Source organism: Hyaena hyaena, unplaced genomic scaffold (genome assembly GCF_003009895.1).
Source record: "Hyaena hyaena isolate Hyena2069 unplaced genomic scaffold, ASM300989v1 scaffold_705, whole genome shotgun sequence".
In the NCBI taxonomy this organism is placed as follows: Eukaryota; Metazoa; Chordata; class Mammalia; order Carnivora; family Hyaenidae; genus Hyaena; species Hyaena hyaena.
In genome coordinates, this window is record NW_024081339.1 from 527018 (window position 1) to 552493 (window position 25476).

Consider the following 25476-nt stretch of genomic DNA (forward strand, 5'->3'; position numbering starts at 1 on the left):
ACTCTGCGCCCCACTCCCCCCCGCCGCCCCCGCCAGAGAGGGGAGGGCTGTATCCCCAGTGTATCTAGCCCGGATCAGCACCCTGCCCCACACATCTGAGCCCTGTGCTAAATGCTTCCTCTTGAGCCGCTCCACACTCTTCAGCACGTAGGGCGCAGATCCTCAGGACCACGTAGCTGCACTGTCCTCCTCAGTGCACATCGCAGAGCCACCCAAGGCAGGGTTTCATTAGTGACCGTGCGAGGGGAGCGGACACTTGGGCGCGATGGATGGGAAGTGCAGCTCGCGCCATCCAACCTGGGGTGGGGGTGGCAACTGCTTTGTGTCTGCTCTCAACCTGGTTGTGCATTTGCTGTGTGCTTAGAAATATTTTCTTCGCCTGTGTTTCAATTTTCTGCCCAACAAGTGGGGTTCTGTATATCGTCTCACTTAAAAGGAATCCTGTGAAGTGCAGTGTCGTTCACAAAGTACCTTGTTTCTCGTTGATAAATAGCAACGTGGAGTGGACAGGGTAATTTCCTGTATGAAGTATGTTTAAGTCACAGATCTAAACTTTGGGAAAGGCAAAAGGAATTTAGTACATGTAAAACCTGTCAAACATGATCTATTGTCTTTGAACTCAAGTGGCACTAATTTAGCAAAGAAGACCAAAAAAAAAATCTTTGTTCCTGCCAGAGTTTATGTTTTTAATTCACTTCTCGAAAAGTCTTTCCTATTCCTTTGGAAGGGAAATTCCTATTTTGCACTAGGTTTGATGATGCGTCTATTTGTTATAGGAGGAGAATGCACAATTTCCTCAGCAAGCAGCTCCCCCGGCACTGAGGGCTCACGTTAGGACCTCTGCCTGCTCCGTGTGCTCACTGGACCGTGCAGACGGAGCGTGTGCTCAGGCAGGGCACTGCCCTGGGCTGGGGACGTGCAGAGCTGCTCCCAGGCCTGGCAGACACCTCCCAAGCAGAGACGCTCCGCACCGTGCGTGACACTGGAGGAGCAGAGGGGCACCGCAGGGTCAGAGGCAGGAGTCTCACTGGATTTCCCGGGCTGAATCACAGAGGAGAGGAGTCTGAAGTTCCAGGTGGGCACCAAGACAGGATTTTTCCAAGAACAAAGCCATTCGGTCAAGGGCCTTCCTGGGGGAGGGGTGGCTTTGGCAGAGGTGCTGGCTTCAGAAGGGGAGCTGGATGGTAGCACTAAGCTGGAAAGAAGGTTGTACTGCGCAGTGAGGACGGGCTCCTGAAAGGTGGGCTGCGGGGCCCCTTGACTTCCAGAAACAGTTTGGGCACCAAGGACATGGTATTCTTTGGAGGGTGGGGAAGGAGAAGGGTTTTGTATGACAGTCTGGGCTTCTAAGGAAGAGAGCTTCCTTGGGATCGACTTCTCTTTTCAGCAGGCCAGAAATAGAACACACACGGAGGACAGTGCGTGGTTCATGGCGCCGTGTGTACTTACAGGTACGTCTTGTGCACGCACTGCAGGGTGGAAGAGCAGACGTGACAGCGGCTTTCCAGCAGTGCCGGGGCCAGTGTGGGCTTGCGCAGAGCCTGAGAGTTTAGGGTTGGCTGCTCGCTGTGTGGCCTCAGCCGGGTGCTCAGGCTCTGGGAGGGGTTTCTTCATCCGTCTGTAAGATGGGGCAACGAGACCTTTCTTTGCACTGAGTTAGTTGCATAGACGATGGACCTGACCAGCAGGTAGGTGCTTAGCAGTGAGAGGTGCTGAGCCGCAAGGACACACTTGTGTGGGTCAATCCGGCGCTTGGCAGTTTCCCTCTTCTCCTTTGCCTCGGGCTGTGCTCTCGCCGGAAGCAGAACCAGAACGCTCCCCTTGGTCTTGTAAACAGTAAGGAGAAGGGCTCACATTTGTCGATGTTCGAACTCGCCCCAGCGTTTGGCCCCTGGCACACGCTTTCCTGGGTGCAGAAGGCACCCCTCCCTCCGTGGTCAGATGTCAGGCGGCACGGGTCTGCGGCTGGGCTGCCGCACGTGCCCTTGTCACTTACAGAATTCTCCCCCCCTGCTCCCCAGTTCTGCACTTTCTGTCATTTGAACACACCCTTGGAAGTCATTCGGGGTATGGGTTTGGAAGGCGTGGGGAGAAAACGTTCTGCTCCGACAGCTGCCTTCCTTACAGACTGCCCAGGTGACCCCCCCTCCTGTCCTCACATTGGTCTGAGTCTCTCGGTTTGTAAGCGTGACTTCTGGGTTTCCTGTGAAGGACGGGCCTCCCAGAAGCATGCTTTGCTCGAATTTGATCAGGAATTTGGGGTGGGCTGAGCATTGAGAACCAAAGCCTCTGTACCCACGCACCTGTCAACATTCACATCTACTCATTATTCCTCTGTCTTCATCAGTCTGCCTTCACCACTCTAGATAACTCTTGCCCAGAAAGATATAATGTGCAAATAACTTTATTGCTGATATCAGGAACTTCCCACCATTAATTTAAACAGATGTCAGGCCACTGAATGTACACAGTGCAAGGCATATGCTCTCAAGGCTCGCCGAATCTGCTTCTCTAAACTACAGATGACCCATAAACAATGCAGAGGTCGGGGCGCCGACCCCCTGCACAGTTGGAAATCCACGTGTAACCTTGACACTTCAGCACGTCACTAACAGCCTACTGTTGACTGGAAGGCTTACCACTAATGTAAACAGTTGATTGGCACACATTTTGTAGGTTACAGGTGTTATACGCTGTGATCTCACGATAAAATAAGCTGTTGAAAAGAAAACATTAGGAAACTCATAAGGAAGAAAAAATACATTACAGTCCTCTACTCTACTTATCAAAACATCCACGGATAAGTGAACCTATACTGTCCAAGCCATGTTGTTCAAAGGTCAACTGGATGACGTCCTGGAGCTCACCCAGTGGTAATCCAGCTCCACTGCTATTTGAAAGACTGGCCGTAACGCAGAAATCAGAACCCTCACAAAGATAATCACCTTGGTCCAACCACCTCACAAATCCAGGACCGTCAGGGCAGTGCTCGCCTGCGCCAGGGTGAGCGAGGAACCCAGGCTACGCTGCTGGGACTTTCGGGGGCCGGCACCCAGCGGCGTGACGCACGTGCGCAGGCGAGGTTGGTCACCTCCCCGGGGACTCTGCCCTCTGTGCTGAGCATGTGGAACTCAGGACTGGCCACAGCCATGTGCAGGGCCAAATGCATTCTCTCTCTCTCTCTCTCTCTCTCTCTCTCTCCCTCTCCCTCTCCCTCTCCCTCTCCCTCTCCCTCTCCCCCTCTCCCTCTCCCTCTCCCTCCCTCCCTCTTTCTCCTTCTGTCTCTTTCTGTGTGTGTCTCCCTCTGCCCCTCTTCCCTGCTTGCAGTCTCTCTCTTTCAAGTAAAAAAATGAAAAATAAAAATAAACCAAGTATCGTGTTACATCAGCAAAGCTGCACGTGGGCAGGCACAGGCTGGCAGAGGGCCAGGGAGCCAGCACAGCCTCTGTAATGACTTGTTGGCCATCAGGTTATTGAGTGACAGCTTTCTCCACCACACAAGACGTTTAGCCGTTAAAATATTTTTTTTTTTTAGCGTTTTCTTTTTTTTTTGTTCTGATTTTACTATTATTTTTTTTTCAGATTTTATTTTATTTTATTTTATTTTTTTTTTACAAATAGTTTATTGTCAAATTAGTTTCTACATAACACTCAGTGCTCATCCCCAAAGTGCCCTCCTCCATGCCCATCCCCCCCTCCCCCCCACATCCATCAGTCCTCAGTTTTTGTCAGCATTCAAGAGTCTCTCATGGTTTGCCTCTCTCCCTTTCCCCCACCATTTCCGCCCTTATTCTCCCCCTTGTTCCTCCGTCAAGTTCCTCCTAATCCTCCTATGATTGGATCAAGAAGATGTGGTTTATCTATACCATGGAATACTACATGGCAATGAGAAACAATGAAATCTGGCCATGTGTAGCAACATGGATGGACCTTGAGGGTGTTATGCTGAGCGAAATAAGTCAGGCAGAGAAGGACAAATATCATATGTTAGCCATTAAAATATTTTGTTAGTGAAAGAAAGTAATTACACAGATGATTCCAAAGACTACAAAGCTCTGATGTTGTTTTTATTTGTCTTTCAAATTAATCCATAATGTTAGTGGCCATAGAATGATGTCCCTTAGTTTGTCTCAGTCTTCCACAATTCATTCTCCCTGGATGTTTTACCCAAAGATGAAGAAACAGCCTGGGTCAGTACCGAGTGGAAGGGGCCAGAAGAAATGAGGAAGGGAAAGGGCCAGATGCAGACACTTAGCTGAAGATAATGGAGAGGTGAGCCTACTCGATTGTCCCATCTGTGGTCATGAAGCTCTCTGTGATAGGGGTTTCTGGGTGGCTCAGTCGGTTAAGGGTTCAGCTGTGGCTCAGTCATGATCTCATGGCTGGTGAGTTCGAGCCCATCATCAGGCTCTGTGCTGACAGCTCAGAGCCTGGAGCCTGCTTCGGATTCTGTGTCTCCCTCTCTAACTCTTTACCCACTCACGCTATGTCTCTCTCTCTGAAAAAATAAACAAAAATTTAAAAAAAGAAAGAAACTCTGTATGATAGAGGATTCTCCAGGAAAATAGGACCAAGAGAAAGATAGATAGATAGATAGATAGATAGATAGATAGATGGATAGATAGAGGATAGATATATGGATAGATAGAAGAAATAGAGATAGATAGATAATAGATGGATAGATAGATGATAGGTAGATACTAGATGGGTGATAACAGATATGCATGTACCTACACACACTGATTCGTAGGCACTGTTGGAAGGGAAGGTAGGAGGAGAGGGATTTTAAGGAGTTGGCTCCCATGATTCCAGGACTGAATGTCATAATCACTCTCAATTAGGTGAAAAGAGCAGAGCGAGGCTAATGCTGTCTGGTTAAAAAGCAACAGTCGCCCACAGGAGCCCGAGGAGAGGGATGTTCAGTCATGTTTGTGGTTTTGATGATGAACTTGTGTTTTGTGTCCAGGCTGATTCGGGAGGGGTCTTCATTCTGCGCTGCTCCGCCATGTCCCCAGGGTGGCCTTCTGTGGCTCTGGTGCTCTGCAACACCATTTGGGGGGCGCAGGAGCATGGCCTGGGGTGCCCGGGGTCTGCCAGCACCTGGAGGCTGCCTTCCTCTTGTGATGGATTCAGAGGTTCTGATCTATCAGTTCTTGGGTAATTAAGGGCTCCCTCGTCCCTCAGCGTGGAGACAGCCACAATACTTATGGGAGTTATTTGGCTCATGTGTTCTCACAGGACAGGGAAGCTTCCCACATTTTTTATCTGTTGATGTATAATATATCACCACAAATTTAGTGACTTAAAACAACACACATTAATTATCTCACACTCTATGTAGGTCAGACGTCCTGGCACAGCCTGGCTGGGTCCTCCGCTTTGGGTCTCACCAGGCTGTAGTCATGGTGGGATGGGGTCATGGTCTCCTCAGAGGCCCAAGTAGGGAAAGATCACCTTCGAAGGCTTCTCAGTTTGTTGGCTGGGCTTACAGGATGGAAGTCCCCATCTTGCTGCTGGCTGTCACCTGGGACCACTCTCACTTCCTAGAGGCTGCACAGTTCCCTGTCACAAGGCCTTCTTGCAAGTGGCCCCACAGAATGCCTTCTTCAAAGGCAGCCAGGGAGAGCCTCTCTTCCTCAAGCTCTCACATAACCTATAACCATGGAGATGGCAGCCCATTACCTCTGCCGTATTCTGTCATCCAAAAGTAAGTCACAAACCCCACTCACACGCAAAAGGTGCGGATTATATAGGACATCAGTCATTGGGGAGGGGTCACCATATGGTATGTCCACTATATTACCTAAGAGTATATTAAACATGTGTATGAATCCTTCCATTTCTTAAGCATTTAGACATTACAAAAGGAATAAATACAGAAAACGTAGATGATACGAGTTAATCCAAAGAAGAAAATAGAAGCATTCCTGGTTATTAACTCTTTCTGCCATGAAGAGATGATCACTTGCAACACCTGAATGTCACAGACTGAGAACTCTTCAGAAATACAGGACACAGAGAGGAGGCTCCATCTTTGCTGGTGAGAGAGAAGCTTCTGGAGTCCCTTCACCTGCTAGTGGAGGCCATTGGTCAGCTGGGCCAGTAGAGCCCCAGGTATGTGACATTTTTGAATTTTTGACTGTCACACTCTTCAGGGTGGAGAAAGTACTACTGGCATCTAGTAAGTGGAGCCTAGGAATACCCTATATCCCATGACACGCAGAGTCACCCTGCCTCACACATGCATGGTGCCGAGGCTGAGAACCTGGTCTCAGTCCTCACATGAGAACATGAAGCTGAAGACGCTGTGGGGCGGAGGACAGTATTTACAAAAGTGTTCCTTTCTCTCTCAGTCATACCTCACGGCTCCACCCAGCGGAAGTGAAGAATGCAAAGGACCTAGTCACAAAGCACCCACTGAACTCAGCACCTTTTAAATCCCATATCAATCTTGGGCAGACATTCACATGCACTAACAGATGAGGCAAAAATTATAAGTGCTGCAGAATGGGAGAAGATTTACTGGGCTTTAAGGAATTGAAGGAAATTTATGTTATCAAGTGAAAGATCAAGACCAACCAAAGACTAGAAAATGCACAACAGAGCCAGCCTCCTCCACTGCCTTCTTCTCATGGGAGCAGCAAGGCTGGCCAGTGTGGATTTCTAAGGTCACATTCTAAAGTGTTTTGTAGGAAGACATTTCTTTGGGACATTTGGGGCCCAGCACTTGCAGAGAGGTTTACCTCAATTCTCCCCCCTGGAGTCTGGGATCATTCGAAAGGAACAGGAGAAAGCTCTTAGGCCAAGGGAATGATTTCAACAGCACCGTCAGCAGTAAGGATGTCAGCCATTCATTCATTGCGAAATCGCGGGAACAGATGCAGGATGAAGAACTCAGAGGATCTGAGCACTGAGAATAGCCTGGAGGTGGTGGTTCAGTGCATTCATTCCTCAGATGAGGAGCCTGGGATCAAAGGAAGAGCGTGTTGGAGTCCAGACCTGAAATAGGTCATCCTGCATCTCCTCACCTCTCTGTGCCTCCCACTGTCAGGCTGACTCCGTGAGTGGGCAGACGGAGCTGGGCTGCGGGCAGGCAGCAGCGCCCATGTGGACGCCCAGCCTTATCTCTTCCCTGTGCTGCTCAGAGGTGAGCCCTACTTGGGAGCAGCGCCACACCCAAGGGGCCAGTCCCAGCTCATCACCAAAGCTGCCTGCTCCCCAGGGCAGTGCTAAATGACTGACAGGCCAGCAACCGAATCAGGTGCTTTGTAGGCAGGGTGCCCAGCTTAGAAGGAGCCAGAGGGCCATGTCCCTGAGACACATGCCTGATTACAGATTTAACAGTATCCTCACCCAGAGGCCAGACTCCTTGCTGATGGAACCCCAGGCATCAACACACCACAGAAGAAAGCTCATCTATAGAGAGAAGTTGGGAAAGGTGTAGAGGAATAAGTATTATAATAAATGTGTGTATAAGTAATGTTCCTTTCATTTGCCACTTTTTGTAGAGATATATAAAAAATACATTCTTTCTATGGAAAACGTGAAAGATAATATTCCATAAATATGGGTATATTGTATTACCGTATTTATGTTTTCTATCCATGTGACCACCACAAATACATTTTGTAATCACTTATTCACAACGAGCTCTAACGTGCATATGCATCCATACGGGCACCATCCTGGCTTTTCCTTATAGTTCGAGAACATCCCATCTCATTGCTTCAACTTTGCGTCTACGGTCGTGCATTTTGTGTCTCAAGCCCGGCCTCCCTGCAGCCTCGGCCGAGTCAGCGTCCGCGATGTGCTGGCCTGAGTGCTGCGGGGAGCCGAGCAGCATCCCTGGCCTCTGCCCCCTGGTTGCCTGTAGCAGCCCTTTCCAGTGGTGACGGCCCACATTTTCTCCAGACACGACCAAGTGTCCCCGGGGGCAGAATCCCCCGAGGTAGAGGACCATGTATCTAAGTGGTTTTACCTTGTTGGTGTGTTTGCTTGCTTGCTTTGCCCATCATTGAACAAAGCTGCCTGAACCTCCCACAGCCCTCTTTCTGCCTCCATCCAGGTACACCCAGAGGGCACATTCCTAGCTGATAAATTGCTGTTGGAGGGAATCAGCATCCACTGAGAACTCTGATGTGTTTTTGCCAAATTTCTGTCTTCTTTTTTTTAAATATTTATTTATTTTAAAGAGACAGAGCACAAGCGGGGGAGGGACAGAGAGAGAGAGGAAGACAAAGAATCCAAAGCAGGGTTCAGGCTCTGAGCCATCAGCACAGAGCCTGATGCGGGGCTCGAACCCACAAACCACGAGATCATGACCTGAGCTGAAGTAGGAAGCCCAACTGACTGAGTCACCACCCAGGCGCCCCTATTTTTGCAAAATTTTTATCCCAGTATCATTTTTAGAAAGTTAAAAGCACAACTCTGATACAAGTATATAAGGCGCCTATGTCCAAGATTTCCTCGTCTCATTTAGAGAGACAGCCGGCAGGCCAGAGGGCTGTTCCAGGCGGAAGAGGGGGCACAGTGCCCGAAAGGGACTTCCGCAGTCACACTCACAAGGTCGCTCTCACTGTGCACAGCGTCCTTTGCGAGGCTACACAGCACCGGTCACCTGCACTCAGGCCAGTTCTCATGTGTCAGCGTGGACTCGTGCAGGGCTGGGAGATACGCTAGTCAGTGGAAACCAGTAAGTCAGGAGTAAGATGGGTCTTCAGTGGTCGTTGCGCCCCCCCTCCCAATGTGTCCTTGAAAAGACACAGTCATCGTCTTGCCTATTGCTGAGTTTCGATGTTTTCTCTCTTAACATCGCCGTCCTGACATTGGGCACAAAGTGCTCTCCCTTCAGTTGCCCCGGCTCCCGTAACCACTGCCCACATGGGGTGGGCATTCCTCTCTTACCGCCCATCAGACCCATGTCTCGCCTCCTCCCTCCCCTTTCTGTCACTGCCAGGACGGCCAGTATGCCCCCCGCCCACATTTATTGGCCATTTCAGCTCTAATATATTTTGCCTTCGTGTCCTTTGTTGATTTTCTTTTTAGAGAGTTCTGCTTTTCCTCATTCATTTGCCCCACGTCGGGCTCTGCATGGAGCCTGCTTAGGATTCTCTCTCGCCTCCTCTCTCCAAATAAATAAACAACAAGAATATAAAAGTCCTTTCTCAACCCTGGGATTAAATCTTCACCTACACCTCCTTCACCTCTATTTGGAAGTTGTTATTCTATACGTAAGTCTGTGTTCTGTTCGAGGCATGTTTCTCAAAGAAGATGAGAGTTGGAGACACAGCTGTTTGTTTGTTTTTTCCCCCAAAGAATAAGCCGGTTTTCTTGGCCCCGTTGAATAGTTGGTGCTGGTAAGCCATACTGTTCAGATGTGAGGCCTCTGTACAGAAGAGCTGGTTTCTGGGCCGTCTGTTCTATCCTCCTGAGTGGCCCACAGTCAATCGGCCCCGGCCAAAGTGTAAGTTGCCAGCGACTGGGCACCACGCTTCTTTATGGGACAGAGCAGGTCTGATTTTCAGTATCACAGCTTTTATTTGCAAATGGTAGAGAGACTTCACACGAGTAAAAAGGTGCTCTCTTTTTTTTTTTTTTATGGACAGCAGTGTTTCATCATCTTATCAAACCAGCTGTTTTCCTATTAAAAAGATATTTTCGCCTAGTGAGTTCTTTGAGGGCATGGGATTTCCCTCTGTGGCATGGAAGGCACTGCCACTTATCTTAAATATTCTTACCAGGCGCCCTTTTCCTGTGCCTGAGTGTCTGGGAATGTTCAGGTCCAGGGCCCTATGGGGGTGTCCAGAAACCGGCTGAGGGAGGGGGCATCTGGGCACTTGAGAGCTGCAAACTCATATGCTCATGACCCAACATGATCAGAGTGCTTGCAATGAAGAGCCAGCAGGTCTTTACGCATTTGTTTGTTTTAATTTTTTTAATATGTATTTTTGAGAGAGAGAATGAGGTGGAGGACAGAGAGAGAAGGGGACAGAGGATCCAGAGCAGGTTTGCTCTGACAGTCCAATGCGGGGCTTCAACTCACCCACTGTGAGACCACGACCTGAGCCGAGGTTGGACGCTTAACCAGCTGAGCCACCCAGATGCCCCTGTTTGTTTTTATTAACTTCTGAACCAGTTTTCTCAAACTGGGCTCCTCCAGTCCCATGAGATTTATCCGAGTAGGTGGAGAAAAGTTCTTTCAATATAGGATTAAAAACTGCCCCATTCCACCATGCTGAACAAGGTTCTCTGCAGCAGGACTTCTCAGGGCCTTTAATGTGTTCATATCCTGTGACTCCCCAAGAGTGTTATTAGACCCTGGCACCCTTCTCCTAGAAACAATACTCAACATCCCAGTCAACACCAGGCTGTCTAAGCTCTGCAGCCTGGGAAAGACTATTTCCCTGATACTAAACTAAAACTAAGAAAGACAGAATGTCGCCAACAGAGAAAAAGAAAACAGCTGTAATTAATGACCATCATTGACAAGGAGAACGCGATCCACTCTGTCTCTGGTGGCGGTTTCAGCTTTCCCGGGTGAGTTCTGTACGTTTTCTTGGCGGTGCTCACTCCTCCCCAGTGCAGAGTGCAGGAGAGGCACTACCTTCCCTCTGCTGAGAAGGCTGCGGGAGGCTGGGGCCCGCGTGAGCACTGCACCTTTGATTGCACAACAGATTCTGTTAGTTTTCTCGTGCTGTGCAAAGTGACAGGACTCGATGGCAGAAACCAGCAGCCATTTGTTAGCGTGCAGCAGCCGGGTTCTCTGCTCAGGGTCTCACGCAGTGAAATCAGGGTTGGCTGGGCTTCCTAGCTGTCTGGAGACTCCAGGGAAGATTCGGCTTCCAACTCGTGAGGGCTGTTGGCAGAATTCATTTCCTCACGGTTGTAGGACCAAGGACTCCGCGTCCTGGGGCTGTGCACACTCTTTGCCATGAGAACCCTCATCTTCCAAGCCAGAAACCGGCAGTAAAAGTCTCTTTCTTCAAGAGGAGCCCCATCCCTTTCATGGGCTCACCTGATTAGGTCAGGCTCACCCAGGATAATCTCCCTGTCTTGAAGTCAGTTTTGCATCTTCATCCTGTCTGCAAGACCCGGCCATGGCAGTCCCTAGATTGTTGACTGAGTATCTGGGAGACAGTTTGTGTACCAGGAGGGGTTGGGTAGGGATCTGGAGAACTCTGCCTGCCCCATTCACTTCCTACAGGGTGGGGCTTCAGGATTGCACTTGCTTTAGAAACTTCCTGTGCTGCTAAGGTGGTCCATGTGTGTTTGGGGACATAAAAAATGAGTCACAAGAGATTCCGTCTCAGTCAGAAGTAGTAGAACACATGAGGACATCAGAGAGGGGACCCCAGAAGCTGATGCTCCAGCCGGGCCGTGTGCGTTCCTCGGCGCTGCCTGTCCATGCCATCCTGAGCTCGGGAAGAAGCTGTGCGGCGTTGAGCAGTTGCCCTCTGGTGAATATTTTAAGAGGCTATGTTAAGCTCTGTTTGTTGTCTGTGGCTGAAATGATGCTCAGTGTACTGGGGACATCCTTGGCCACCGCGGCCCTTCTGCTCTCTGTGGGATGAAAATCATCCATGTTTTGTTTGTCCTCGATGGTCAATTGATAGAGACTACGATTCCCGAATCCCCCAACTGACACTTTGTCACATGAGTGTCACATACCCAGCTATACCTGACCTCTCCTTCTGAGTTCCTAATCGCGAGTTTGTAAATGTCACCCTTCGTTTATAGTGAAATCTAGCAGGAAAACACTTAGCCAAACCAGACTCCCTGGGCTCAGATTGGTGGGTCACAGCTCCCCATGTTCAGCTGCCATTGGGGAGCAGGCTGAATGGGGGAGATGATACAGGAACAGCCCCCCCCCCACGCCCTGCTTCCTGAACTCCCCCCTGCAGGAAACTTCAGCCTTCCCACCGGCTGGGAGGTGATTTCCTGTCACAACAGGAAATAGAATTTCCCCGGGAGCTGAGTGGACAGGCCCCACCGCATGGGCCCCCTGCTCCAGGGCCGGTCACCGCATTCCCCCCACCCCCTCTAAGCTGAGTGGACAGGCCTCTCCACATCCCCCACCCCCACTGCCATCCCCTCCGAGCTCTGATGTCATGGGTACCACAGGCCCAGAGCCTGGGGCCGGGCTCCGTGTCTCAAGCAGGCCACACTAATATCATTAAGCCGCCTGGTTTTAATTTGCAACCACTTCCCAATTGTCTACTTAGAAGTGTTTAAAGCCAAGCTCTTTCATTCTTTCCACCATTTACTGGTGACTGGAGAAGTTTAATGATTGTCTTGTGAGGCAGATGCAGGGATACAGGTCAGAGAGTGATGAGAAAGAAGAATTATAAGCTGGAAGAGAAACACAAGATAATAAAAGTGTAATTTAAGACCTCATACTTGTACAATTACCGTGTTGTGTCACACTTAGCAGGGAGTCTAAATTTATCTCACTGCTGATAGTCCACTGTGAGAAATAAAACTGTACAGAAATCTGGGGGGCATTCCAGAATTTCTCAACAACTTTATCTAGCAGTTCAGCGTGTGGGCAGGAGAGTGGGGGAGACCTCGGGGCCTTGCGCGGTGCTCGGCCCGCAGCGACCGTGCTGTTCTGGGCGGGGCTGACCGCCCCCCGGAGCCCACGGAGCCCCCCATCTCAAGGGCGGAGAGCTCAGAGATCCTGATGCTCCCCCCTCACCCCCGGGCCATGCCCTATCCCATCCGAGAACAGGGCAGTGGCTCTGAGATCAGTATTTCCGGACGCCTCCCTCCCTTCCACATGCCCACAGAAATGCCCTGTGGGCGTGGGTGGCGCACACCCCTCCCCACGTCCCCCTCCGTGTGCCCCAGATCTCACCCTTCCCGGTCAGCAGCCCCTCCACCGCTCACACCTCACCTGGGAGGTGTTCCTGGGTTTCCCTCGTGTTCTCAGAGCTCAGATCCCAGGACAGGCTGTCCTGTGCGTCCCCCGCCCCCTCCTCTGGCCAGGCCACTGGAAGGGATCTCGCCCCAATACCCAGGGTCCCTGCTGGGTGCCAAGGGAACAGGTTTCAAACCCACAGGACATCACTTTGTGCCCTTGCTCAAGGCCCTCCAACGGCTTCCTGTCTTGCTTAAAATAAAATTCAAATATGACAGCACCTGCAGCCTGCTTTCTCTGCTGCGGCCTCTCCGTCCCCCGGGCCTCCAACCTGCTTTCTCTGCTGTGGCCTCTCCGTCCTCCGGGCCTCCAACCTGCTTTCTCTGCTGCGGCCTCTCCGTCCCCTGGGCCTCCAAGAGCCCCCTCTCCCTTCTGTCCACTGCTCTTGCCATGTCCTTTCCCACCCCGGGGCCCACTCCCTCCAGATGCTCCCATGCGCATAGACCTCAGTGCAAGTGTCTCAGATCCAGAGAGCGTCCCTCCGCCACAGGACTGGAGCCCTGTGGGGCAAGGGCCCCAAGGCAGGAAGGCACCTGGCTGGCGCAGGGCAGTCCCACAGACGTTTGGGAAATGAGAAGACGAAAATGTGTAACTTCCCTGATGTCTTGGAAGATTTAACTATTTAAACTAAGAACCAAGATACTTTTTCCTCCTAAGTTCAGTTCATTTCAGGACTAAATCCTCTATTCCAAGCAGTGTGGCAGCTTCTGGAGCCGTGTTGCCCAGCAGTGTGTCTATGGAAACACAAATGCAAACTTGCTGAGTAAACCCAATCAGCTGTCCGTTCCTCAGTCACGCTGTGCATTTGAGATCTCCGCAGTGACACACGGCTAGTGGCTGCCTGTTAGGGACTGAATATGTGTGTCCCGTCCCCCCCCAACCCCCCCCTCCAAATTCATGTTGAGGCCCTCACCCCCAGGAGATGGCATCTGGAGGCCGGACCTTCGGGAGGTGACTAGGGACTTGGGTTAGTGAAGTCCCAAGGGTGGGGTTCCTGTGATAGGGTTGGTGCCCTTACAAGAAGGGGGCATGTCTAGAGCCCTCCTTGTCCCTGCCATGTAGGGACACAGCAAGGCAGCGGCCTCGTGCAGACCAGCAAGTGGGCTCTCACCGGACGCTGAATTGGACGGCACCTTCATCTGAGACCTCCAGCCTCCCGAACCGTGAAAACGTGTCTGCTCCTTGAGCAGTCCAGCCCGTGGCACTTGGACATGGCAGCCTGAGCCAACTGAGACATTCCCCCTCCGGCGCCTGCACTGGCATCAATGCCAAAGTCTGGCTGCACAGAGCTGTGCCACGGGGTAGAAAAGGCGCAGCCACCCTCTCCGAAGCAGTTCGGAGCCCTCTGCACAAGGATGGACGGGTAGACGGTATCCAAAGGTCCTGGTAGCGAGCGCACGGGTGCTGCGCACTTAGCACAGAGGCAGCCATGGGCCTGGCAGACGCTGACTTTGAGCCAGGTTTCCAAGGATGAGCGGGAGCCAGCAGGTGAAGCAGAGCGGGACAGGTCGGGGGCTGACCCTGACAAGGACCCTGAAGATAAACACAAACGCACGCAGGTGTAAAACCCCAAAGCGTGCGTCTGCGTTGCTGGTGAGCCTACTGATCTCCTTACACGTCTTGTTTCAAAGAAAAGAGCCGGTCACTTGTGTTCCTTGGCAAGATCAATACAGCGAGTCTTAGCTCAGTATGGATGCTGGGGGAACGGAGCCACGTTACTCTGAGGGGAAGCAGCCTAACTAGTGCTTGTGAGACAGGAGAGAGAGCGTGGAAGTGCGGGAACACCATATCATCACGGGGACAAAATGCTTGTAGATAAGACCCTGAGGGCTCTTGGAGCCCGTGCCTTCTGCACACAAAGCACCTTGCAGTGAGCGGCCATCACACCTGTAGAACGGGCTCCATCCGCACCGCCGGGGCCCCCACACGCACATGGCATTCCTGGCATAGCCTCCCCACTGGAGGAAAGCAATTCAGCCTTCTCCCCACTCCCTTCATGCCACTTTTTTGCCAGGGTCATTGGGTACATGCTTCAACTATTCATCTGCTTTCCCGCTGTGACCTCACTTCCTGGTAGCCAAGTTTGGGCAAAGTGTATGCAAGCATTTCATGCGCTGGTCTTCCTTCCTCCGCAGCACCTGGTGGGGTGCTCCCCGGGGCTCAGGCACCCGACTGCCTCTGAAAGATGTGAATGGTAAGCAGACGCCAGCCTTGCCGGTTTGTGCCGGTTCTCAGCTGGGGGCTGGCCTTGCTCTGGTTGTCCTGAACCCCATCCAGCAGGATGGCGAGGAGCAGGGAGATGAGACGGAGGACCTCAGCATCCCTGAGAAGCTCCGGAGGGAGCTGACGGTGATTGAGATAGAAGCCACAGGCATCCGTGCGAGGAGTCAGCCCGGAGGGAAGGGGGCGGCAATCCAAATGTATGTCTTGGGGTTGATTGACAGAAGGAGAAGGGGACACAGCACAGCCAGAGGCTCTGAAGCTGCTCACCCAGAGAGCAAGCTCTCCGCCCGATGCGTCCATGCCACTCACGGGAAAGATGGTGGCAACTGCAGTGCACTTGACAGAGAGCGCTTTTCCCCGTGGTCTGTGCGGGCCATTTCTCGTCCTTTCTGAGGCTGCGACTGCTGCCGCTCTATGTTGTATCTGAGAGGTACAGCCAGCTGAGCCTCGTGTTGAATCAGTGTTGGCCGCCTCCCTAACTTCAAATTGATGTTAATGTCACGGTTGCGTTTTCTAGTTTTCCCAAAGGCATTGGCAACAATAGACCGAGGCGGGCTTCGTGGTACCTGAACCTCTGTGAAGCCCTCATGTTTCTGATGTGTATTTAATTTGGTTCTGGCACACAGACTCTGTTTTTCTTGGGTTTTACATCATTTATGAGGTTGCATGGATACACGCTAACAAAACATCATCTGTAATCAAACGAGGCTCACAGAAGAAAGAAATGCATGCCAATCCCGACTAATCTTAGTCTTTATGGGAATAGTTATTTGCTCAGAATGATTAGCCAAACATCTGTGTCAACACTCTCTGCGCTGGAGAGAGAGATGTTAATCGCCACATTTACGATGATATTTCTAGTTCCAAAGAGGGAAAATGCTCATCGCAAACAAATGTCTCAGCTAAGCCCTTCCGAGTATAATCGACTCTCCTAATTAATTACAATAATTAAAGGCACAGATATTTGCAACGATCACATGTGTGCATGTTGGGCAAAAACAGGTTACCAGATTTCATAATAAACTTTCTAATAAAGTGACCTCCCGTCCCCTGGAATCATTTTAGGAAGAAAGTCATTTCCTTTTCCCCATTTTACAGACGCATATGGTCTCACCTACCCCTCTAATCCAGGCATCACTCAGCATTTTCTGGGTTGAAACAAAAAAAGGCACATAGACTCATCAAGGATGGTTCATGTGATTAAGGATGACAAAAAAGTGTCAGTAATTGAGTCCACTGTACAACATCTCCTACAAGAGACAACATCTGTACTTGGTTGTTGAACACACAGGGCAGCCCTCCATGTTCGTGGTGGGGAACACGCTTCTCCTGGTGATCACAGACACGCAGCTGCCAGGCGAAGCCCCCTCCCACCCCCCAGCACACATCTGCTGCTCTGGGGGGCCGGCGAGGGTCGTGTGGGCTGGGCCATGGGGAAGGAGCGTCCTCTGTCCTGCGCTAAAGCCTCCCCCCAAGGGGCAAGTTATGCTCTGCTGATGATCTCTTCTGTTCCTTCCTGACATCCGTTTATGTCACCCTTCTGCGAGGCAGACAGCGAAGGAGGGACCGTGATACTGAAATGAGATCCGCGCACATGTGGCAGCTGGGGCAGTTTCTCAGTCTAGGAAGAGTCATAGATGCAGCTGATGAAAATCCAGGACAGTATTCTTAGCCCGGGGGAGGATGATGCTTCTCTGTTTCCCTGCACTGGAGGACTCCGTGCAAATGGGGCATTTCTATCCCATGGGGATCAACTGCAAGTGCCCGTTGATATGGGGGTGAGCAGCGTCTGTGTTTTATCAGCTGCGCCCTCCGTGGGCACCCACGGTTTTCCCAAGCCCTCAGAGGAGGCCAGCGTGAGACCTTTGAGTCATAGGATCAACTCTCTAACCTAGAGACAAATTCCTTGAGTTTAATAAAATGAAGTTTTAAATAAAATGAGGTTTTTTTTTTTCTTCCTTAAATGTCTGTCCCTATTGAACTTGGCTCCTTGTTAAGCCCCTGAACTGTGGTATGGAGGGGCGGGCAATGGAAATAGAGCAGTCTGAGATATTTCAGTCTCCAGTTGTGGTGGATTTTTTAATTAATTGCGCCAGTTGGATGGAATCCAATTTCGGGTTTGATATCTCACTCTGAGCAAGCAGCTTTATCTTTTTGTTTCCTGAAGTTTGTCTTTTTGTTTCATGCTGTTGACCTGGGAGGCAAGTTACCTTGCAGCACAACTGGGGAGAGTGGCCCAAACATACCCACACAAACTCGGGAAGGCATGCGAGAGGCTTTCCGGAGGGTTTTGGCTTGCTCGGAGAAAGCTCCGGCTGTGGGCCACTGTCATCGTACGTACAAGTGGGTTTGCAATCAGCTACCTCAGCGTCATAGAGCTTGAGTCTGGCCTTCTGCGTCTTCCCCACTAGGGTTCATAACAAACCCTTACGATGTTCTGGTTTGTGCAAATTTAACTCAGAAAACCATTGGCCAACCTTTACCACAGAGCTGAAAGCTGACAGCAAAGAAGATTGGGCTTTATTCTACTTCAAAGTTGGTCAACCCGGAGGCCAGGAGACAGTGTTTCAAGGTTGAGTAAACCCCAGCCTCTTGTCCGATGGCCGTCCAGAACATCGAGGGTTCCCCTGAGCCCTGCACTGCTGCCTCGGAATTCAAGTGCTGAGCAGGAGCTCAGTTCAGTACATCCTCATGGAAGCAGATTGGCGTGTCAGCACCGAATTGGCAAGGGGACACTCACCTAGCTGGGGAGGATGTTCAGGTGCTCAGATAAGTTTTACTGAGATGGAAGTCCTTCCTGGTTTTCCCAGCAAGGTTATCGTGATCACCCAGTTCTGTGGACCTCCTGCCCTCAGGTGTGTGTGTGACTTCACTGGATGGTAGCTGGGACTCTTCCTAGGAGGGCCGCCTCCCTAGAGGATGTGTTTAAGGACAGGGATGATTGTTGAGTTATGCCATGATTCAAATCCCCCCGTCCCACCCCACCCCCAGCCCTTCCTTGGGCTCTCAGAAGATCAGAGCCTCCGACCCCTGCATCCTCTGTCCCTTTAGAGTTCTACTACTTCCAAATTCCTTGATTCAGAAAATACTATTTACTGTTAACAGATTTGATAAGTGACCTTCTTATTGTTCAAGTCCTCAGAAAACTGAACAGCTCAGTTTGGCACCTTCTCTGTGAAACACGTTGCTTTTGAGTCATATCTAAGGCAGGCCCCTGTTTCCTGACATGCTGCTCACCTCTGTGGGAGCTCCCAGAGGAAGTCCAGGGGTGGGGGAAGACGAGACCACACATCCAGCCAAGGTCACCGTGCTCCTGTGTGTGTCACCCAACAATGCTACAGACACCATACTGGCACACAGATAGAGGGGAAACCCTCATACTATTTATTGAACTTATTCATTTGTGTAAAAGGTTCCCATTTTACAATAGTTGGTCTCCAGCCTTTGGACCAAATTTTGGACGTGTTGAACCAGTATTGGAGACATTCAGAAATTATCATAATTTGCTCCATTTCCTCCCAAAATGTCCCCTTTTCATCGAACCAGTGATGTGTATGGTTAGAGCTATTGGCAGCCAAGCTATTGAATGTACGGGTGCTGTCTTTCTAGTTCAAGTATTTTGTCCTGAGATAAAGGAATCTGAAAACATGAATCTTTGAAGCCATCGTCCAAAAGTTTCCATTCTTTCTTTCTTCTTGGGATACCGGTCTTAAGTTTTGACTCAAAAGGACTGGCCAAATGTGCTTTCAGTAATACCTTCATGATTTTGTGACAGTCCAAAAATAGAAAAGATCAGTAAAAAAACGAACAAAGACTTGAAGAGGGTCCTCTGCCTTCAGTCACTGTTCTGGAAGATGTGCAGGGGAGAGGAGGCTGTCAGGAGGCTGGGGAGGGGCAGGGAGGAGAGAACACTGGGCCCCCAACAATCGCACGATGACGGAGGGCAGGACCACTGGAATGACTGAGAGGCGCTCTGTGTTCTTGGACTGTGCCCACAAGGGCTGCGGCCGGCGCGGGGCAGGGCCCTCTTTCCTGAGGGGGGATCTGGGGCTGATAGCAAGGGTAAGAGGAGAGTCGGGGGAAGGGAGTTGAGGTGAGCATCACTGCCTGGGAGACAGCATTTGTGTTTGGATCCACTTTGCCTTGGACCCAATGACTATAACCCTCCATTTGGAAATAACTAGGACCCAGCCAGTTCCTTAAGCCCCCCCCCCCCACCACCACCCTGTAAACATGCCGCAGTGATGCAATGGACCAGGTTAATTCCACATACTCCCTGATCTCCCCATGCGAGGCACTGTTCCTCATTATCTCCAGGGCCTCCCCCCCGTCGCCCACGGTCACACCCCACACTCACCACCTGCGGTACGCGGCACAAGCCCTGCCACCGTGTCGTCTGTCACGCCTCTGTTCTTCCATGGCAGGTTTTGATGCCTCCCCCGCTGTGCTGAACCCTGCATCCACCACAGAGTTCATCATAGGGTAGGTGTTCAGCAAACGTCAACTAAGTGAGTGGAAGAAACACACACCAGACTGCCCACTCACTAGGTCTCGGGTGGTGGAGCAGAGATATGAGCTTGTCCACACTTATCCCCAGAGGGCGTAGGGTGGGGGGAGAGACCCTTATCAAGATGAGGACTCGACATCTCACTAATCCCTTCTTTAAAATAACCAAGTAGTTTTCTTTTTATTAGTCACTTTCCTGGAAGTGAAGTATAACTCATTTCTTTTGGACAAAAGCGTCCATCCCCTTCTCTGCTGCTGTGTGCCTCTCCTAACGTCACTGCCTTCTTTCATCTTGCTTATTAAACCTTCCTATTTTCTCTGCCGCTTTCCTCTTCCCTCTGGGCACAGGGATGCTTGCTGTCTGCTCACATAGCCTTTCCCTGGAATCATAAAGTATCTCTCTCTCTCTCTCTCTCTCTCTCTCTCTCTGTCAAAGCCATTTCCCTCCCCAGCCCATATCCACAAACACTCACATACCTTTCCACTCCGTTCCAGCTCCCTCTCATACTCCCCATTGCAGCTGGACGGGGCCAGCTCATAGTTTGGGAGATTAGGTCACTGTGGCTTGTCTACACAGCTGTGTTTCTGGCAGGGCCCTGGAACCACTAATCCCATCCCTCATGGTGGAGCCCACAGTTTAGTCTCAGGCATGCCCATACTCCTGGAAACATGACACATTCATAATAAAGGCAAAACACGAGTCACCTAGCCCTGGAGCCCAGCTCTACTTCCATATGTCTTCCTGCAGCTTCCCTGGCCTTGGTGGGAGCTCTGGACGCATGGAGACCCTCCCAGCTGGTGGCAGAGCGGCTGCTGTTTAGACCACTGCAGGTGCTGATCATGAAGTTGGAGGACGTGGGCTGTGTGTGGTGGGTGGTCCTTGGGATGACAGGAGCAGTGGCTGCCATTCAGTGTAGAGGGACCTGCATGCCGGCCTCACACTGGCCACTCCTTGTGATGGTCCTAGACACACCTAATCTGGAATTTGATGGGTGAAACAGGACCCATAGATTGGGTCCAAACCAGAAGAATGTCAAAGGCATGCCAGAAGGGAGTTGGGAATTGAGTAATAGGGAGAGAAAGGGGCTAGTCCACACCCGGACTCTCTGTCAATCTGTGGTCACCAGCAGTCACAGTTGGCCAAGGTCTATGTGAAGGCAAGGCCACAGTCATCAAAACAATGACTCCGGCCAAACACAGAGCACACAGCCGGGGGTGCCGGAGGAGGAAGTGCCTTTCAGGTTAGTCCACAATCCACTAGGTCAGGCCAGTTGCCCGAGTCACCAAATTCCCTCCCACCCAGTGGCCTCTCCACCATTAATTGAGACGCCACAGCTCAGGCAGGAGACTGCAACACTAGGAAGTGATGGTGGCTGCTCCTCTGATACCTGGCTGCCATGACCCACGAACTGTCAGGGATGCAATATGGTTTTGTGGCTGTTGGAAACTTTATATTCCAGCATCACTTACAGCAGAGAAAATAACTCATCTGCAGCTGCCGAGAAGAGTGCTCAGGAATCCAACCAACCATTTTCATGCCTGCCTGACGGCCCTCACCTCCCCCTGTGCCTGCACTTGGCCTGCTCAGAAGCTGTCCTGTTCTTTTACGAGCCTGTCTCCAGGGATCTCGACGAAGCCAGCGAGGGAGACCCAGTTCTTCCCAGGAAACACTGAACCTCTTCCTCAGGGTTTTGAATAGAAATTCATCAGGGGCAGAAGCCAAACAACATAAGCTCAGGGCACCCTGGGCATCAGGTTCCCTGCTCTTTAGAGGAAGGGCTCTGGGCTCACGGTGGCCCGCTGAGAGAAGCCAGGTCTTGCCGCTGAGAACGCGTGAGTGCCCACATCCAGGGTCAGCAGCCGCAGAGGTTCAGAAGCGCTGCTCCCTGCCAGGGCTTGCCCATCCCCCCCTTCCTGGGAGAATGCCAACCCAGTTAACTGGCATTTTCCTTGTGCGCATTCCCCTCAGGTTTTCTATTTCTTGCCACCAAAAGGGTCTTATTTGACTAGTAGCTTTCCATCCGAGAGCCTAACTACTTATTAAAGAAAACTCTATACAGCTTTGAAGTGCACCAGAAAGGTATCAAACACTTTATTTTGGGGATAAAAGCGGCAGATCCTGAATATGGGGTGGAGAAAGTAGATGAGCATGGAATGTCTTACTGTATCAGAAAGTAAGGAAATACTGAAAAAAAAGGGAGAGAGACAGAGATGGGGGCTTGTCACAAGGACACACAAGAGCTGCGGGAAGGAGCTCCCACTAGCCAAATCTGGGAGTGTTTGCATTCCAATAGAGTTAAGGATGACAGTGAATTATTGCAAAATATCCATGGGTCCATGTAAATAAGTACATAGATACTTAAGATAACCGGGGGAGAGGGGAGGGCTCTCACTTGTACTAGTATTATTGTGGTGGTGTAGTGGTACTGTAATAGTATTGTAGTAACATCATGGTAGCATCGTAGTAGTACTGTAGTCTTATTATAGTCATATTATAGTAGTGTTGTAGTAGTAGTATAGTAGCACTGTAGTAGTATAGTAGCAGTATTATAGCAGAGTTGTGATGGTATTGTGGTAGCAGTAGTTTTGTAGTGGCATTGTAGTAGTATTGTATACCATTGTAGGGGCATTGTGGTGTTGTCATGGTTTTGTCGTGGTGTTACAGTAGTATTGTAGTGGTGGCGTCATGACATTGCAGCATTGTTGTGGCATTGTCGTGGCATTGTAGTGTTTTGGTGTTGTAGTGGCATCGTAGTGGTGTTATAGTGGCGTTGTAGTGGTGTTTTGGTGTTGTAGTGGCATTGTAGTGGTGGTGTAGTGGCGTAGCAGTGTTGTAGCAGCATTGTAGTAGTGTTGTAGTGGTGTTGTAGTGGTGTTCTAGAGGCATTGTGGTGGTATTGTAGAAGTGCTGTAACACTATTGTAGTGGTGTTGTAGTAGTGTTGTCGTGGTGTTATAGTAGTATTGTAGTGGCATCATAGTGGCATTGTCGTGGCGTTGTCGTGGCCTTGTAGTAGTGTTGTGGTATTGTAGTGGCATTGTAGTGGCATTATAGTGGCATTGTAGCAGTGTCGTAGCGGCATTGTGGTGGTGTAGTGGTGTTGTAGTAGCAATGTAGTAGTGTAGCAGCATTGCAGTGGCATTGTAGTAGTGCTGTAGCAGTGTTATAGTGGCATGGTAGTGTTGTGGTGTCAAACAGGTGTCATGGTGGTGTTATGGCATTGTAGTGGCATTATAGTGGCATTGTAGTAATGTGGCGCTGTTGTAGTGGCATTGTCGTGGTGTTATAGTAGTTTTGTAATGGCGTCGTAGTGGTGTTGTTGCAGCATTGTGGCATTGTCGTGGCATTGTTGTGGCCTTGTAGTAGGGTTGTGGTGTTGTAGTGGCATCGTAGTGGTGTTGTAGTGGCATTGTAGCAGTGTTGTAGAGGTGTTGTGGTGGTATAGTGGTGTTGTAATAGCAATATAGTAGTGTAGCAGCATTGTAGTGGTGCAGTGGTGTTGTAGCAGTGTTGTAGTGTTGTTGCATTGTTGTGGTGTTGTAGCAGCATTGTACTAGTGCTGTAGCAGTGTTATAGTGGCACTGTACTAGTGTTGTAGTGGTGTCATAGTGGCATGGTGATGTTGTGGCATTGTAGTGGCATCATAGTGGCATTGTAGTATTGTACTGGAGTTGTAGTGGTGTTGTAGCGGTGTTGTCATATTGTTGTGGCATTGTAGTGGTATTGTAGTGGTGTCGTAGTGGTAGTGGTGTTGGAGTGGTATTGGAGTGGTATTGGAGTGGTGTCGTAGTGGTATTGGAGTGGTGTTGGAGTGGTGTCAGAGTGGTGGTGTAGTGGTGCTGTAGTGGTATTGAAGCAGCATTGTAGTGGCGTTGTAGTAGTGTTCTAGTGGTGTTGTAGTGGTGTCGTAGTGGCATTATAGTGGTGTTGTAGTGGCATTATAGTAGTGTTGTAGTGGTGTTTTGGTGGCATTGTAGAGGCGTTGTAGCGGTGTTGTGGTGGCATTGTAGCGGTGTTATAGCAGTGTTGTAGTGGCGTTGTAACAGTGTTGTAGTGGTGTTCTAGCAGTGTTGTGGTGGCATTGTGGTGGTGTTGTAGCGGTGTTGTAGTGGTGTAGTGGTGCTGTAGCGGTGTTTTAGCAGTGTTGTAGTGGCATCGTAGTGGCATTGTAGTAGTGTTGTAGTGGTGTTTTAGTGGCATTGTAGCAGCATTGTAGTGGTGGTGTAGCAGTGTTTTAGCAGCACTATAGCGGCGTTGTAGTGGTGTTGTAGTAGTGTTATAATGGTGTTGAAGTGGTATTTTAGTAGTATTGCCAAGTAGTAGTAGTAGTATTGCCAAGTCAGGCTGAGAAATGCAGCAGGCGTGCTGGGTAGAACAAGGTTCCTCTGGCGGCCATTGCTGTACAGTGTGCTTCTGGCAGGAATCATCAAGGAAGTCTTAGTCTGTTTGGGGGTGCGGATGGATTTTGAGGGGGAGCAGGATATTGTCAAGTCTCACAGGGCCTCTCCACAGATTTCTTATTAGATGCAAGAGGAAAACTGTCAAGTGCAGAGCAGAGAAATGGGCCACAGGGAGGCCGGGCGCTTAGTGCAGACCACAGCCTGTGCCCTGGGTATGACACGCGAGCAAACACTTGCCGAGAACACATCCCGAGAAGACAAGAAGGGCCGGAGTCTGAAATGCTTCCAGGGAAAAGAGCTTGAAGTATATGACAGCTGAGTGCAGAAAGTGATGCTAGACAGTGCTAGACCAGGGGGAAAGTACCCTAAAGGACATCTTTGGGCCCATGGTCACACATGGGGTATAGGCTGTGGGCCAGGTCAGAGGGTTGTGTCCAATGTGAAACTCACTATAGGTGATGACCGGACAACCGCTGGGTAAGAGCATATCCATTGTCTGGGGGTGAAGAGAAATGATGTCTGCAAGCTATTCTCAAATGGTTCAGAAAATATTAAATACAGAGAGACAGACAATGAAGGAGCTAAAAGTAAAAAGGAAACAGTAGTTGATTCTGAGTACAGGGTATACAGGTGTCATTGTTCTGTTTTAAACTTTTGTCTCTAATTTTGCAGTTACTGTGAAATAAAGTGTTAAACACAGCAGCAAAAGCAGTGCAGTGTATTCCCGAAGAAGGAAACCCAGCCCCGCCTGGGGGTCACTCACTCGGGGTCATCCTCAGCTTGGGTTCCGCTGTTTGAACTTGGTAATGGTGCAGCAGGCGGGGCCTGAGGCTGCTCACTCTTCTGCCATGTGTTTGGTGACTTTCTCTTTTCTAGGATGTTTGCTTCAATTAACCTCCAGGTAGCAGAGGGCGGAGAAAACCCAGCTGTGTGCCAACAATGAGACTTGGCTTTCCTGCGGCCTCAGAAAAACTGTAAATAAATCAAAACGCAGGGGATGTTATTTGATCTGGAAAAGGGCTAGTTAAAGACTCCAGGATGTTGGAAACAAAAGATATATTAAATACACAGGGCGTTCGAGCGTAATTTAGAGGGTGTAATTCTGCCCAATATTTGCTGACATCAGTTGGAAGCAAACCACAGCTAAAAACTAAAATCCCAAATGTGAGAGGAAGAATTATAAAAATCCAGTGTTAGACCCCAGTGCTTCAGCGATTCTCATTTTTCAGAACAGGGATAGGATCAGCCCATATGCACACACGCCAGAGCTCCTGGGTCACCACCGCAGAGTGGAGAGGGCTGTGGGACTGCCATGTGGCCGAGCTAAAGGGACATCAGTGGTTCTCAAAGTGGGGTCCCTGACCAGCAGCATCAGCATCACTGGAGGAATTTGTGAAAAGCAAATGATCGACCCCACCCAGACCTGCTAGA

At 50.3% G+C, this 25476-nt stretch overlaps 1 long non-coding RNA gene across 2 annotated transcripts in view; it reads left to right on the plus strand.

Annotated features, from left to right (window-relative positions):
- The window catches only part of LOC120220557, a 32641-nt gene extending 10492 nt beyond the window's left edge, over nucleotides 1-22149 (plus strand). Inside the window, exons 3-5 of one of the 2 annotated variants that reach the window (XR_005525615.1) lie at nucleotides 19564-19621; nucleotides 20394-20476; nucleotides 21141-22149. This is a non-coding gene — a long non-coding RNA (uncharacterized LOC120220557). Of the gene's footprint in view, nucleotides 1-776; nucleotides 1073-19563; nucleotides 19622-20393; nucleotides 20477-21140 lie in introns of those variants that run through there. The other variant, XR_005525616.1, reaches the window with a different exon arrangement.
- Nucleotides 22150-25476: the final 3327 nt, after the last annotated feature.